General features: G+C 41.9%; 1 protein-coding gene across 6 annotated transcripts in view; it reads right to left on the minus strand.

The window, feature by feature from the left end:
* The window catches only part of FBXL19 (F-box and leucine rich repeat protein 19), a 369,014-nt gene extending 354,061 nt beyond the window's left edge, over window positions 1–14,953 (minus strand). For 2 of the 6 annotated variants that reach the window (XM_086932060.1, XM_086932057.1), the window contains exons 1-2: window positions 14,858–14,916; window positions 14,695–14,758 (exon numbers count right to left, since the gene is read on the minus strand). The gene's annotated coding sequence lies outside the window, so the exon portion shown is untranslated. Of the gene's footprint in view, window positions 1–1,062; window positions 1,167–14,694 lie in introns of all 6 variants that reach the window. The other 4 variants (XM_086932058.1, XM_086932056.1, XM_086932059.1 and 1 more) reach the window with 4 other exon arrangements.
* Between the last annotated feature and the right edge of the window lie 454 nt (window positions 14,954–15,407).

The following is a 15,407-nucleotide window of genomic DNA, read 5'->3' on the forward strand; positions in this document are numbered from 1 at the left end:
GCTACAAACAGCTTTAGCGGCTTGCTGGCCATACCCATTGTTTACAATACATTAACCCCTTAAGTGCTGCCTCGGTGCATTGGCCGGCGGCAGCACTACCTCCCCCAGTGCTGCGCACGACCATTGGACGTCCATTCAGCACTAGTTCCAATGGACAGCACAGCACTGGGGAGGGATGTTTAATAGCATCTATAAGGTTAAATATACACATGGGGGGCTTTTGGAGAGCCGCTTGCAAATCATTGGCTGGCTTTGTTTTGTCTCTCAGTGGTCTAGTCTTGATTCACTTGCTTTCCCCCTATTTTGGTGTTTGTTCACCCATGATAATCTTAGTTTCACCGAGTTCCTAATGAATTAGTAGTATCCTTTCACTACATACTCAAGGGGTCCATTTGTTTCTTTTAAAGTCAGCACTCCATGGGAGTACATGTTCATTCGAATCTCCCTTGCTTTTCCTTTCCATGAACTCCTTTCATTCCCCAAGCTCCTAGATGTTCCCTACCCCCACCCTCAATAAAGCTCCCCAGGTTTTTGTTTTTATTTTGTTCCGCCTTGGGTCCCCTCAATTCCCTGCACTTCTTTAGTTTACCTCTTCTACTCCCCGATGTACTCTGTCTCACTGTCATTCATTAGGGCTGGGCGGTTTCAAATTGCGGAGAGTCTGCTTGCTTCTTGGAGCGCACCTTTTTCATTTTTTCACTTTTATTTATTTAGTATTCCAACAAGGATGTCCGCCATGTTAGAACAATAAATGTAAAGCGCTATGGGTTATTGTACTTCATTATGCACGCATCATGACGCAAGAGAGGGCATTGTTTTTTTCCAATGAAAATCCACTGCAACGTAGTTGGTCATACGTCCACATGTTTGACGCAAGTGAACAGTAAAATCATTGACAAAGACAACAGCTCTGCCTTTTAGAGCGTAGACCTACTGACTAAGTCTGCAACAATTAGGCCCTATTTCGCAAAGTTACGTGACTGCTGTCACCAAGCTTACTCTTACCACAGCAACGCATCACACAGCTGACAAAATAAGGAATAGGATAAAGAAGATGTTCACCAGTTATCACGTCTCTCAGACTCCTGTTCAATCCTGTCTCAGTTCCGCGATCCTTCACACTTGTCAGCACCATCTTAGGGCAAACAGTGGTCTACTACTTCAGCCTGTTGATAACAAAGCGACGGAAAATTTAGATAACGCCAGTTGAAGAGCAAATACTACTCTAGTATTGACAAAGAAACTCGGACTCACATTTGAGTTCATGATTCTTAAAGGTTCTCTCTGATCAAGAAAATTAGGAGGATCGCACCAAACTACTTCAATATTAAAAACAAAAAACACTGTACGCATAGTCAACAGTTTAACCATAAAAAGTTATTACTGGACCATCTTCAGTAGCACATGGGAATGCTCTTGTCCCATAAAAATCAGGCTTGATGAACATCAGAAATAACATGACGGTCACAGTATTTAGAAAGGAATTGAATAAACTCTAACCTTTTTGCATTTCCTTACCTCCAGAAACCTTTGATAAAACACCAAGAATACTGATCTTCAGCTTGTAACCATATTTTCATTGCAATCTTGCAATCATGGTACCTTGTACAATGCTTCATAAAGGAAGATGAAAATACAATCACAATTGTAGCAGATTTAATAATACTATTCATGCTCTGCAGGAAGAGTTTAAGCTTCAAAATAAAAAGAGTGTCATATTCACCCATGCTAAGGACTTATAGAAGAAGGAAAGAACATGTTAACTGTGTTGGACAAAAAATGGATAATGTGTGGGAAACGTCACGCAATCATGTCAGCAAAGCAGGTAAAAGGGGTTGGCAACTAAATGTTCTGCATGCTAATGGGTGCCCGCCTACCAGAGCAGATCAACTGAGAGTATGACCTAAGTTCATGAGGGAAGGAGATGGGTAGAAGAGGGGAAGATGGCTGGGCAGGAGTCTGGGTGCCCACATGGCCTCCTTGCTCCATGATTTTCGATGTTATCTCAGTTATAAGTGATTTGTCACATCTCTCAAAAGAGTCAGAGCTGTTATGACTTCATTTAACCAGTTCCCATCAATGTCACAGGGTGAAATTCAGGATATAATAGTTTGCGACCAGAAGAATTAACAATCAAAATGGGGTTGGGGTGTGGTTTGTCTTGCCAAATTGGCAGACATCTTCTTAATTCTCCGGCCAGATCCACTCAATTCTTCTTGTTTCTGCGGCCAGCCAGCTGATATCCGCAGCAGTCACAGCAGTATCACCTGAACTTGGGTGTGAAGGGCCTTTCATGTGTTGAAGGGTGGGAGGGGATTTGAGGGGAGCGGAAGGTATTGCAGGTGGACGAGGATGTCCCCCCACCACACCTTCCCTTTTACCCTCGTCCAGGGGCACTGCATGTCAAGAGTGTATCACCTGCCTGGTAGTTCAGGCTTCCAGAGGACAGTATACTGCTAAGCCTTGGAACAAGTAGGTTGGCTTACAGGGGCACTGGAATCTGTAAGATGTGAGACTCCCACCATGAACAATCTTAGTGCCATGATCTCCCTGCCTACAGGGCGGTCAGATATTCATGCCTACACTGCAACCCATTTTAAGCAGCCCTTAATGTGGACCTCCAGGTTTCTAGTTGAATCAAAGAAGGTAAAGGAGACACTGGCTATTCGCCAAGAGCTGTTCCCCTCCATATGTGTTGGTCAGTCATCAGCTCTAGGGTCTGCCTCAGAGGTACCAGTATATAGACCTCTCTCTACCCTATGAATCCAAACCTAACAACTATTTGAGCTTTCGGGTGGGTCAAATTTTATGAATCTGTGCATACTGGCCCAATAAGCTGCAGCCCCAACAGACATGCCCCACTAGCAGACTGGACCACCTTTACGGGACTGTGTGACATTTGGAGAACTTGGAACGTGCATACATGAGCCTATACCAGTGTCTCTCCAGCTCATAGGTTTGTATCTCAGGTAGAATATTTTGTCACCTTGGTGTGGATGATGCTCCTGTGCGGGTGTTTGCATTCTCTAATGAGGGATACCAGACCACCTGTCATTAATGATACGTACAGGAAGGTCTTGGGAAGGCGAACAAGCCATGTGGCAACTTAACTTAGGGTTTATGCGCTCTGTAGTACAATCAAACTTCAAAGTAACTGAAGGGGTTTCGATCTGTGTGGAGGGGAAAGCAGTGCTTTTCTGAAAGACGGCCAAGAAAAAGGGGGGGGGGGGGAGGAACATCAACAAAAAACACAGAGCAGCCAACTTGAAGGTTAGGATATTTGACCTGGAGTGAAAATGTCTTCTTACTTTAGAATAAGCTTTTTTGTTTTGTTTATTTGTTTTTTAAAGGAGTTGTATATCGCGCAAACTAGACCCGAGACATTGGGTATCAGAGCACTTTACATGAGCACCAGTTTCGTTATAGAAGGACACATTCATTTTTTGTTAGGCACTGGGAGATTTAGTGATTTGCCCAGAATCACAGGATGTTGAGCGTCCTTGCCGAGACTCAAATCCAGTTCCCCCGCTTCGAGGTCAACCTCATAAGCCGTAAGGCTACACCTTCTCCCCAAGCTTGATGCTGACAGAGCGACTCTGCAGCAACTTTACTTAGAGAAGTCTAAACAAATCTGGAGGACCTCAAAAACCCAAGGAGGGATAAAACTAGTAAGTAACTGTATTGCCGACTACCAGGGATATGATCAATAGAAATGTTTCCCCAGATACCACAGCTGGTTGTCCAAATAGTAGATCAGGCAATAGATCTTGCCTCCATCTTCACCTCCTACCGGACATTGTATTCTAACCTGGAACCCTCAACCCGTGAAGAGGCTAACTTAAGTGACCAAGAGACAGAGATGTGCTTGAACCACAAGAAGATCTGGGGGTGCTGGTGCCCAAAACAAGCATGATGTTGTACTCTCACTGTCTATGTACTTCACTGCAATATTCGTTATGGGACCTTGGTCTCATGGTGTACCTTACTATCCATACTATACTCACTAAAATATGTACCATTTAAGAACAGAATTGTGTTTAAGCCAAAGCCCGTCACAGTTTGGTCAGAGCCCACCATATTCATGCATCATACAGGCAAAATTGCACAAATGATTTTACAGTCTCAAACAGGGCACACCGAGACTCTTTCTCCTACAATCCCCCTCAGAAGAGCAAGAAACAAGACTGAGGCCACAGTCCCTTACCTCACTGCCTCTTTTCTCAGCTGCTACATCCCTGCTGCATAATGATGTTCATTGTGTTCAGGTGAGGGAACAAAAGGATTCAGTTCTTCTTGTCATAGATTTCTCTTTTAATCGCTACCCTTCTTAGATATTCTCTCGTAACTCCTCCTGTGCCAAGATAAAAAGGAATATGCACACAGACTGGTATCCTCTTTTAGCACTTTAGGTTGCAATTGCTGTATTAAGTTTTAAGGGAAGTCATCCAGATTCCAAGAAATGCCCCAAATCTTCTCCAAGAACTGAATCCCAATGCTTGGTGCACACCCTAGTACTTTGATGAGTTTAGCTCTATAAAGATTCTCTAGATGCTCTACCTGGACCTTCAAAAATGTGATGCATGGGACAGTGTACAACTGGACTTGGAAACAGCAGGACGATAAAAGTGGAGCTTGTGGTCCATAGTCCCAATTTTTGCAATCCAGCATTCAGCAGAGGTGATTTTAATCTCCATTTCGACCAGTTGTGATATAACCTGATAGAGACACAACACAGGGCTATCATCTTCTTCTCCACGGTGTCAAGTTTATTATGCAACTTCTCCATGGAGGCCATTATGATCCGCTTCCAATTTGTCATGCTCCGAGGTTCTTCTTGTCCCACTTCAGGGTACCCATGAGCCATCGAGATGCGTCGCTGTAAATATCTCAGAGACAGTCCTTTTCATTGTATTGCAGTGGAGCTGCGAGCCCAAGTCGGGCTTCTCCATGCATTTTTCTCATGACCTCATTGAGACAGTTTACTTGTCCCCCATTTAATACACCAAAACAGGACTGGGTATTCGTCATAACTCCAAACACACATAAAAAGGAAAAGAAACGACTGCACAAAGCCTACCAACATTCAAAGTAATTTCATCCTCCATCTCCTACTATGCAATCATGGTACCTAAGCATAACTTCCACCTCCTGGGTTGGACCTCCCCTTCCCGGGGCCACCCAATTTGGCAAATGTGAGTTTACTCTTCCTGGTCCTACTCATCCTCCCTTTATGCATCCTTGTGGTCTTAGCCCACATGTTAGATCTTGTGGTTCGGGTCCCTCTGATCACCTCCTACTTCAGATGGCCCTCCATCTCACCTGGCCCTTTGGTTCTTGATCTCCTAAGACTCTGTTCCTTCTGTTGGTCCAGGTCCAACTACATTTCCTCGTCCTTCAACAGCATCTAGTATACTTTTCTGACAAATACTCCCCCCACTTCTTTCTCCCATTCTTGGTTATACAGGTGAATCGGATTCTTTTGGTGGTCCTAGTTGTTCTTTTCCTCCTGTTTATTTTCTCTGCCAGTCATTCTCTTCTTGATGAGCTTTATCCTCCTTGCCATTTTTTCTTCCTACTGGTTCCCACTGTAAGTCTGGTCTCGACAGTCATGGTATGTTCCTTCTCTTCCTGGTCCTCCTAATACTTGTCTCCTGGTCCTTCACTTGGTCCTCCCTACAAGCTCCTGTTTCTCCTAGTCCTCAGGCCCAGATTCTCTGCTCCTCTCCACACAGTCCATTTGCAGTGTCCGCCTATGGATCCTGATTTTTTGTTCCTGCATGTCCTGCTTCACTGTCCTCACTACACACCATCCGCTCACTGAAGTCAGACAAGTTACACTTCCAGGCAGTGGTGAAGAATTTACCAGCTCAGCAGGATTCCTTGTGAAGCTGGAGAAATGTCACTCGTGCAGTTGGGCACATTGTGAACCCAGGCTATGCAGAGTTGCCTGCAAGGGGTTTGTTTAGAAATGAAGTGGGAGACAGGAAATGCGGTGAGAAGTTGTACCGATAAAAGCAAAGCAGGTGGGAAAGAACATATTTATCTTCAGAAATGCTAATAAGTAGGGATGTGAACACTCACAGCGAAGCAGCCCAGCGCCAGCAGAAGAATTGTCCTAAGCCATGTTAGGACTAGCCACACGGAAGACTGAGCGAGGTTACGTTAATTAGTTTGTGGCAATTGGCATGGCTGTCCCTGCCTCCTTTGTTTTTTTATAGAGTATCCAGATTTTTATTACTGAGCGACTGCTGCTGCAAAAAAAAAAAAAGGGCCCTGCTAGGGAGCAGTAACATCCACTGTTTAAGTCTGTCTTCACAGCACAGTTATCTGCAAGACCTATTGCCACATAGGTGGTTACTCTCACCTCCTGCTAGCGACAGTTTGGTTTATTATGCCGCCCATATGGACAGCTTGTATTGCAAAGCATGGGGAACTATTCTACTTCTCAAAGGATGTTGAACAATCACAATTATTTATCTTACAGATCCAGTGCAGAAATCAATTGCTTTTTGTTTTGCTTTTCCACTGCAGCAGGCTTTTTTCATGTTTTAGTCAGGACTCAAAATGCAAGGAAGACCTACTGGTTTCACCAATGCTTATTTTGTTCTGCCAGTACTCAGTGCCAATAGTACCCAGTCCCCTTCAAGCACTGCCTAAAATGGAACAACAGAACACGGAGACAAACACAGCGATGGGTATCTTATTAGACTATTTTAAACACCTACTAACCAAATTTTACAAAAGTTATGACGTGAACAAATACCCTTCCACGATTCTTATACTTATGGAAGGCTTTTCTACCTCTGTTGTTTAGAAAGCTCTCAGACTTCTCGGAGTGTTAGATGGAAGAGGCAATGTAACAGGAGTACAAAGCAACTCCAAATGAAACAAAATAAATGAAATTATTTGGCCGATTAGCATACAATTTACACTTCTACAAAAGAACCAAACTCTTCTGTACATCAAAATGGTTAGAGAACGGTCAGGAAAGGTAGGGAGCTCGAAAGCTATTAAATGTACCACTCAAATCAAAAAATCACTTTTCTCAGGGAATTAAAGTATCCAAATGACCCGATCTTAATCACAAAACCATCAGAAAAAGCTTTAACAGCCTAGATAAACAGAAACAAAATTTGCAACATGTAGCATGAATGTACAAAGTGGCATCTACTCTGTTCTCCCTGCTAAAACACTACAGAAACAAGAGACCTCAGACATATGCTAATTTTTGCAAGGGATGATCGAACACATTACCTCAGCCTTGCCTACACGGACTCAACAAAACAAAAAACAAACCTCACTTCAAAGCACTGTCGATAGTTAATGGACCTGCCAGAAATATCTTTTTAGCTGCCTACCCCAAAATGCCACTGATGATCACATTCAATGCATAACTGAAGGTCCCTCAATGTGCACGCTTTAAAGCTACAGAACTGCTTCTCACTACACCTGCATCACATTCCCATTTTCAATTGGCCCATAAAAAGAAGGGCTAAAGGGCTCGGATGCTAGCCCTGGACACAGACAGTAGACTCAAAACTGTTAGATGCTCTGGCCACTGTGGTCTCCTTGTGCTTACACGATGAGAAGGTTCCCAGCAGGCTTGATCCAAAAATTGCCCACCATGACCATTATAATACACTGTCTCATCAATGAAGCAACACTCCATATCATCAATTATGCAATGTAGAATTTAAAAAAAAATTCTAATATGCAACTTCATCAGTTATATTGCATGTAATTTCATCAGCAAAAGGGGAGACGACGAGCTAACTTGGCAATTAAATGTCGATTTGGAGTATAAATGTTTATGCCACTCTTTCAAACATATAAAAGGGTCAGCTCTTCTGCCGAAGAAATAAATACTTGTAACATTCCAAAGTTCCAAATTTGGTTTTCTTTGGTTTTTCTTTCGGATGCAGGAAATTACTATAAAACAGCAAGTCGTGATTTGCCAGAATTCATGTATGCCTTCATCGAAAGAAAAGGAACCATTGATAAGGGAGACATTTTCAAAACACGTTACCATAGGTTCATAAAGACAAACAGTCCAAATAGAGTGCAAAGTAACCAATTATGACTTTTCCACTTTATAACGTCCAATGCATTTTAATTAAAATTGCATTCAATACCATGAACAGATGAAAAGAACTATTCTAATTCTATAAATAGACAAAACATCTATAATGTATTGTCAATTTAAAACGTCTTGAAATTACCATTATAGATCTTAATGTTTCCAACCAACTTAAGACACTTTGCTAATTCAACACAAATTTTAACCTTTTCCATTTTAACGCCAACTCCTTACCACCTGCCTTAGTCTGCATTTGATATTTTAAAAACCGTGGTTGCAAATACAGTTTAACTGCCACTAAATCAGGGGAAATCACCACATTCAGAAACAATGACCAGCAGGGCGAATGTAAGAACGTTTCTCAATCACGGAGCAGATGTCATGCATTTAATTGAGGTCTCCGTTCCAGTTCCACTGTCTCTGAGCAAGACATGAAATCATCACTAAGCTGATGAAAAACAACATGGCTTGCCTCCAGAGGTGCTATTTAACTACTGACCAATTTCCAAACTCCCACACTGGAACCAAATAGAAAAAAGAAGGTAAAGTCAAAGACACAGAGCCTAATTCCGAAAGACTGCCAGATGACACTCACACTATTGTGAGACACAGATTCAACTGTGGCTGATATCAGAGAAGGCACTGGTCAACCTTGGCGATGGCAAACATGAGGCATAGATACATCTGGATCTCTTGGCAGCCTACAACTTGGTAGACTATAACATTCTAACACATTCTACTGACCTACTAATTATGCTCCCCAAACACAAGAATAGAAATCCGGGGGTGTTTTAGGTGCGAACGTGGCTTTATCTCTCAAATCAATGCAATTCAATTGTCAACCTTTGGAAAATCTTCCTGCAAGTATTAACTGAAAAGAGCTCACTCGAGCTCTGGTGTTTGTACACCTGGATTACATCCAGAGTGTGCCTACATTTATGGATACATGGCCATGTCAAGCCAGTACTAATACATTTCAGCCAGACCTGAAAACACGTCACAAGAACTTGGTAAAATCCAGAAAAAAACATGAAACACTGAATCAGGCAAAAATAATATTAGGTTGGGGGTCATGGTTACCTACAAAAGCAGGCGTGTTGTTATGCAACAGCCACAAACCTTTGTTCAGTTTCCTCTCAGCTGATCCAACAACATTCTTGCTAGAAACTAAAACACAAAGTTGAAGCCTTGGACTTCCAGGGTCTGCAACACCTTCAGCTCAAGCTTACTGCAACTATCTTCAATTCAGAAAACTCAAGAAAACCAAACTTTTCCTCTTAGTGTTCAACTAGAAACACATGTTGAGAAGTAATTTATGAATGCCCATTCAGATCCTTTCTGTATATCCAGCTGGCTCCAACCAACTTAATGCAGTGTTCTCATCATGTTTTTTTATTTCCTTCCTAGATCTCTGAAGTGATCAAAGTGAAGTGCTATACTATCTTAGTAAAAAACACACACAAAATATATATATATATATATATATACATATACATATATATATATATACATACATGCACACACAAGGGACTCTATGGTCCAGTTGAAGACTAAATGTAGTCGACATGCGTAGGCCGTCCTGTTGCTAATGCACATGGTTTTTGTGGAAAAATAAAGTAATTGAACTTACCTGCTGCTGTGGTGCCGTGACTTCTGTGTAAACTACGTGAACCCAGGGTACTCGAGGTGATTTTATATATATATATATATATATATATATATATATATATATATATATATTCCAGCTTCAAAGTACCCAACGTACAAAGGAGCACCCGGACCTCAGCTGCCCACAAGGAGCCTTAAATGGTAAGAACGCCTTCAGCACAGCGATATCCTTTAACTGTTCAAACAGCCCTGGATGCCTGACGCGTTTCGAAGTGTCCCCACTTCTCTTCCTTTGTACGTTGTGTACTTTGAAGCTGGAATATATATATATATATATATATATATATATATATATATATATATATATATATATATATATATATATAAAATTTTATTAAAGAACTATATCGGGGGGGGGGCTGGTGCAAAGGTACTTTTTGGAAGTAAGGGGGAGTGTACTTCCAAATTCCCCATTAAAAAAAAGGAGTCCGCCAGGGATGCATACTTGCGCCTTTTTTATTTAATTTATATATAAACAGTGTAGCATCCCACCTAACACAACATAGACAGGACTACCCACAAATTGGGGGAAATCCAGCCCCAATTTTACTTTATGCAGATGACGCAGTAATCATGGCCAGGACCCAAGTGGGCCTTCAGAGATCGCTCATTGTTTTTTCAGATTACACGAATGCGAGAGGTCTAAAAATCAACATTAGTAAAACCTTTAGCATGTGTTTCTCCACAAAGAGAAATGCTCATTGTAATACTTTTTTAGCAAACTCAAAGATAGAAACAACTAACACATTTTCCTACTTCGGGATCAATTTTGATAAGAAGGGGACATGGTCGTCAGCTGCCAACACGAGGAAACTAGCTTTTTCCCGTGCAATTGAAGCTGTGCGAAATTTCGCCATCAAATTAGGGGGCCGACCGCTAAACATCTTGGTGGATATCTCTAAATTAAAATGTGTATCCACTGTAATATATGGAGCAGGAATCTTGGGAATTGCAGACACTCGCGAGATTCAATTGTGTGAAAACGCTTTTGTCCGATATCTATTAGCCGCCCCAAGTCTACCTACATATGTGGGCCACAAAGAATTAGGACTAGATTAGGTCGTGGACCTCATTAAAGTGAGCCCTATTTTGTTGTGGCATAGGGTATGGATCTCTGAAGAGACAGAACTTAACAGGGATATAATCCAGGACTGTTTGATACGCCAGGAGAGCACACAAATTGATTGGTTTGTGTATGTCAAAGGCTTCCTAAGAGATATCGGACACCCTGAATTCTTTCATAGCCCGACCTGTTTATTAACAATCTCAAGAAAAAGGTTGAAAGAAATTTGCCTTCTTTTCCTGGAGAATAAAAGATGGCAGTCAGACGGCAATAAGATTTCTGTTATGGAGAATCAGTTAATGCTATACGGCCAGGGTATACAGCAATATTTAGTTTGCACACAGAGTAGTTACACTTGGATGCTACTAACTCGCTACCGGGGAGGGGGGGGGGGGTTGAGTTTTTTCAGATTACTTACCTTCCCCGATGCTAACATTTGGTCTAAAAACTTGATCTTGTGTCCCTGTGACGATGCATCACAACAATCGATGATTCATTGTATTTTGTTTTGCAAATTGTATTCTTTGATCAGGAAAAAGTATTTAATTTTTATATTGAAGAAGTGGGGTTTGAGACAATGTAGACTTGCTCTACTGAGACTTCAAATGCTAGAAGACAAGACAACTATGTACACAGTATCCATGTTTTTAAAAAGTATGCGGAGAGACAGATTGACAATGATTTTAATTTTTAATAGGACTATATTCAGGCGTGGCTTTGTTCCAAATTTAGTTTTTAATGTTCATTGAGGTTTAATCACCATCATCAACTATTGTATTTTTATTTGTGCTTTTATGATTTTTTTATTTGAAATCGAATAAAGCCATTTTGACATAACTTGACCACAGATATATTTATATATATATATATATATATATATATATATATATATACACACACACATATATACACACATATATATACACATATACATACACACACACACACGCACACAGTAGCGACAATTTAGGGAAATCTACAGCTATATAATTGTTGTTGGATGCAACATCCTCACTTTAAGAACTACACACATACAATGGAGCCACGGGTTTGGCATTCATGAAGTCTCAAATTAGGAAGTCTTAGTCAAATCTATTTTTTAAAGAAGCCAGACTACACCCTCTTCCTTCAAGAGAACTGGAGTATTACTATTTATTATTAATGTGAATCTTCCATACACTGTTAGGGTTATTCCTTCTGTTTCTTCAAAACAAAATGTACACATCAAAATGAAAAAATACCAGCATTCATTAAACGCTGAAATTTCCATAAAAATATGTGTGCTAATGTGAATTTGGGGGACTTGGTATCTAATTTCTTTCAAACCCAGCTTTTATATATTAGATTTATTTTGCATGCAACCTGTGGGTTTTACCTTGCCAAGAAGTCAACACCGAGCTGCGATTAAAGGCTCACATTTTACGATGCCCACCAAATTGTAACAATCTTCCCCAGTGCAGTGCCTGAGCAGGATTCTACCCAATGCTTAACTTTTAAAAACTCTAGGGAGTTAGGGCAGGTAGATGGTGTTCTTAACAGCACACCAACAGGTTAACTACCATGTTTGCAATTTATTTCTGAACACTGTACGACTTCCCTCCCCAGTTCCAAAATAGTACAAAGCTTGTCTACAACACAAAACAATACGTGCCTGTTTACACATTCGATGGACGCGATGTTGTAAACCTCCCACTCCCTCACCCTCCCCCCCCCCCCCCCACGCCCTGAGACCCTCAATGCTGAGTAGCACGCTTTATAAACCCCTGATTGATTCTTAAGTACTTCTAGGGATACTGGAAGAAACCAAACGAGAATGGAGTGAGAAAGGTCTGACTTCCAGTTCCTTGTCTGAAGATAGAAAGTTATGACTTTCTAGTCTTCGTCTGAAAATGAAACAGTACACCTTGAATTAACAGGAATGCTACAAATTCAGAGTGTACAAAGCCATCCTTCGGGTTAAGAGTAATTTATGTACCCCCAAATTACACTTCTAATTTGTAATGCTGTTTTCACGCAGTTTTTAACAGCTGCTTTCAAACAGCACGCGGGTGCACTATGCCCTGGCACCTTCTCTCTCTCTTAGCACTATAATCAGATCCTGTGCGGTCTTTTCGGATTCCTCTTCGCATTGTCTTTCTGCAGGCAATAAGAGCATACTTTACAATGAGTGGCAATTGCCTTCATGGGTCCACTTACAAAAGGAAAACTAAGAAATTGTTTTGGTTCATCAATATCTATCTTTTCCTATACAATAATGTTATTATGTAGTCTTTATCGGAGGTGAATATATGAGCCCACGTTTACCACGATTAGACTCACTGCATTTCGTGCAATAGTTGTGCTTTATCTGGAGTATATGCATTAAAATAGAACACCAGCACCGTTGTCGCCCTTGGCTAGCGTGGTTTCTGCTTCAATCCCTACTCTCAGACAAAAGGGTCCATCCCTAAAGAAACACAATTATTAGGTAAGGTCAGCTTTCAAACTACAAAACTGTCCCTAGGGCTATGTACCCATCTTATACTCATTAATCAAACATCGCAACCACTATTCAGGTTGCAGAGATCCAGACCTACCAATATATTAATTTGTGTTCATCGACTGAAGAGGGGGCGGTGCATCGTGGGGAGCGGGGCGTAATGCAGAGCAGGGACCGAGGCGCTTTAAATCCACTGCCTCCAACAACAACAAAAAATTCTGAGGCACCCGCCAATGTTCTTCGTATGATTCACACCATTTGCGGTGGGTTCCAACTAATTGGGTTCACACCATGTGACAGACACCTCACCAGGTGACCGTGTGATGGGAGCAGATATAGTATGACACGGTGGCACTGTAAGAGTTGGAATGTCTGAGGAACTCGCAGCCCAGCGTACGCAGAGTTGCCTTTCTGATATTACAGATTTTATGGGCGTGTCCCTCTGACAACTGAGGAGGCATGCACTGTCGAGAAGAGTAGGCGTCTGGGGGTGGTCTAGGTATTAGGTGGAGGAACAGGACAGGTGAGTAGTAACGTCGCCTGGGGACTTCAAGTTCACGACTCTGGGAACGGTACGCAGTTGGATAGGGGCTGGGTGGTTTCAGGAAGTAGGACTGGTAGCTCAAAATGTACGAGAAAAGGGCCAACAGTAGACAATGATGAGAAACAGTGCTAGCATCAGGACAGAGTAGACAGACCCCTTGGCAACTGAGCGTGATCAGAAGTAAACACAAGAGATGAAGACCAATAATCATCAGCAATCTCTAAACAAAACAATAAAGCTTACAAGTTGAATTCCTTGGCAAACTGAAATTACAACCGTGAGAGTGTTATTCGTCCACTTACAATAGAAACAAAAAATTAATCATCACTAGGAGTAAATACAATTCCAGCTATAAATGTTAAGGCCATTAGTGTAGCGACCACGAACAGGAAAAATGCAGTAATCTCTGAAAATTCATAAAAGGGCTAAAAAGTAGTAGACGAAGGGAAAGTCAGTAATCGACGTCAAGTAACAAAGTAAAAGAAATAATACTGGATGAATGAAGGAGGTGGGGGCCAGTGCATCAATTACGATTTAGCACCAGCTTCCATCTGACTAGAGCATGACTGTGAATACAACTCATATTGAGTGCTTACTCAGAAGGGGAAGATGAACACCGCAACGCCTACTTAAAAAATATATACTTAGTATAATGCATGCACCTGACATTCATCAACCCAGATCTGCTAGAGGTTTAGTGTAAGATACCGTTGACACCTAGAACCTACCATCAGAGGATGCCTAATACATCAATGCCTGTAAGAAAAAAGCAACACAAAAAGCCAAAGCGGAACTACAATATTGCCAAAACACAAAAAGGACCGTAGAAGCTGGGCAAAAAATATATAAGGGGCGTCACTGACCTACTGTGGGCTGCTGGCTCCGTGACTGCCTCGGCTTCCTTGCTCGCCTGCGTTGTCATTGTCCCTGCCGGAATGAATAATTGTTTTGGTTATCATGAGTATCACGCCCATTCACTAACCCCACGTGGCCTGCCCTTAAGGTGACCACCTGTCCGCTACTTACACGGACCGTCCGTACATTCAACCCAATGTCCGTTGTCCGTTATTGATCTTTTAACGGAAGACATTCGCCCATAATTACAGTACTTCCGGGTCGTATGACAGCCAATCCAACGGCTGAGCATATTTAGGGAGTAGTCTGGGAGCGGGAGGGACTCGTCCTGTGTAAGGATACCTAGGATTGAAGCACAGGCTGCACCTCAACCAATCCAACAGCGCTGTGTACTAATCCGAAAGCTGATTGGCTGCAGACTCCGCACGTGTCTGTGCAGGGTATAAACACACTGTCCGAGCAGGGGCTGAGTACTGTACAGCTGGCTTTACGTCAATGTATTAAAGTCACGGACGTTAAGTGTGACCGTGATGGTCCCGTCGTTAGATCCGTGTCACGTGTAAAGGTGGAGAAGCTAACGAATTGTAAGAGAGAGAGACAGCCAAAGCAGACCCTAGTGTTGATCTTGGCTCTAAGCGCCCGTGCATCAGCCGAGCCATGACAACATGTGACATGTTGATCGTGTAACAACAAGCATAATGTAAAAATATAACCTCGCTTC

Source organism: Lissotriton vulgaris, chromosome 7, assembly GCF_964263255.1.
Source record: "Lissotriton vulgaris chromosome 7, aLisVul1.2, whole genome shotgun sequence".
Lineage (NCBI taxonomy): Eukaryota > Metazoa > Chordata > Amphibia > Caudata > Salamandridae > Lissotriton > Lissotriton vulgaris.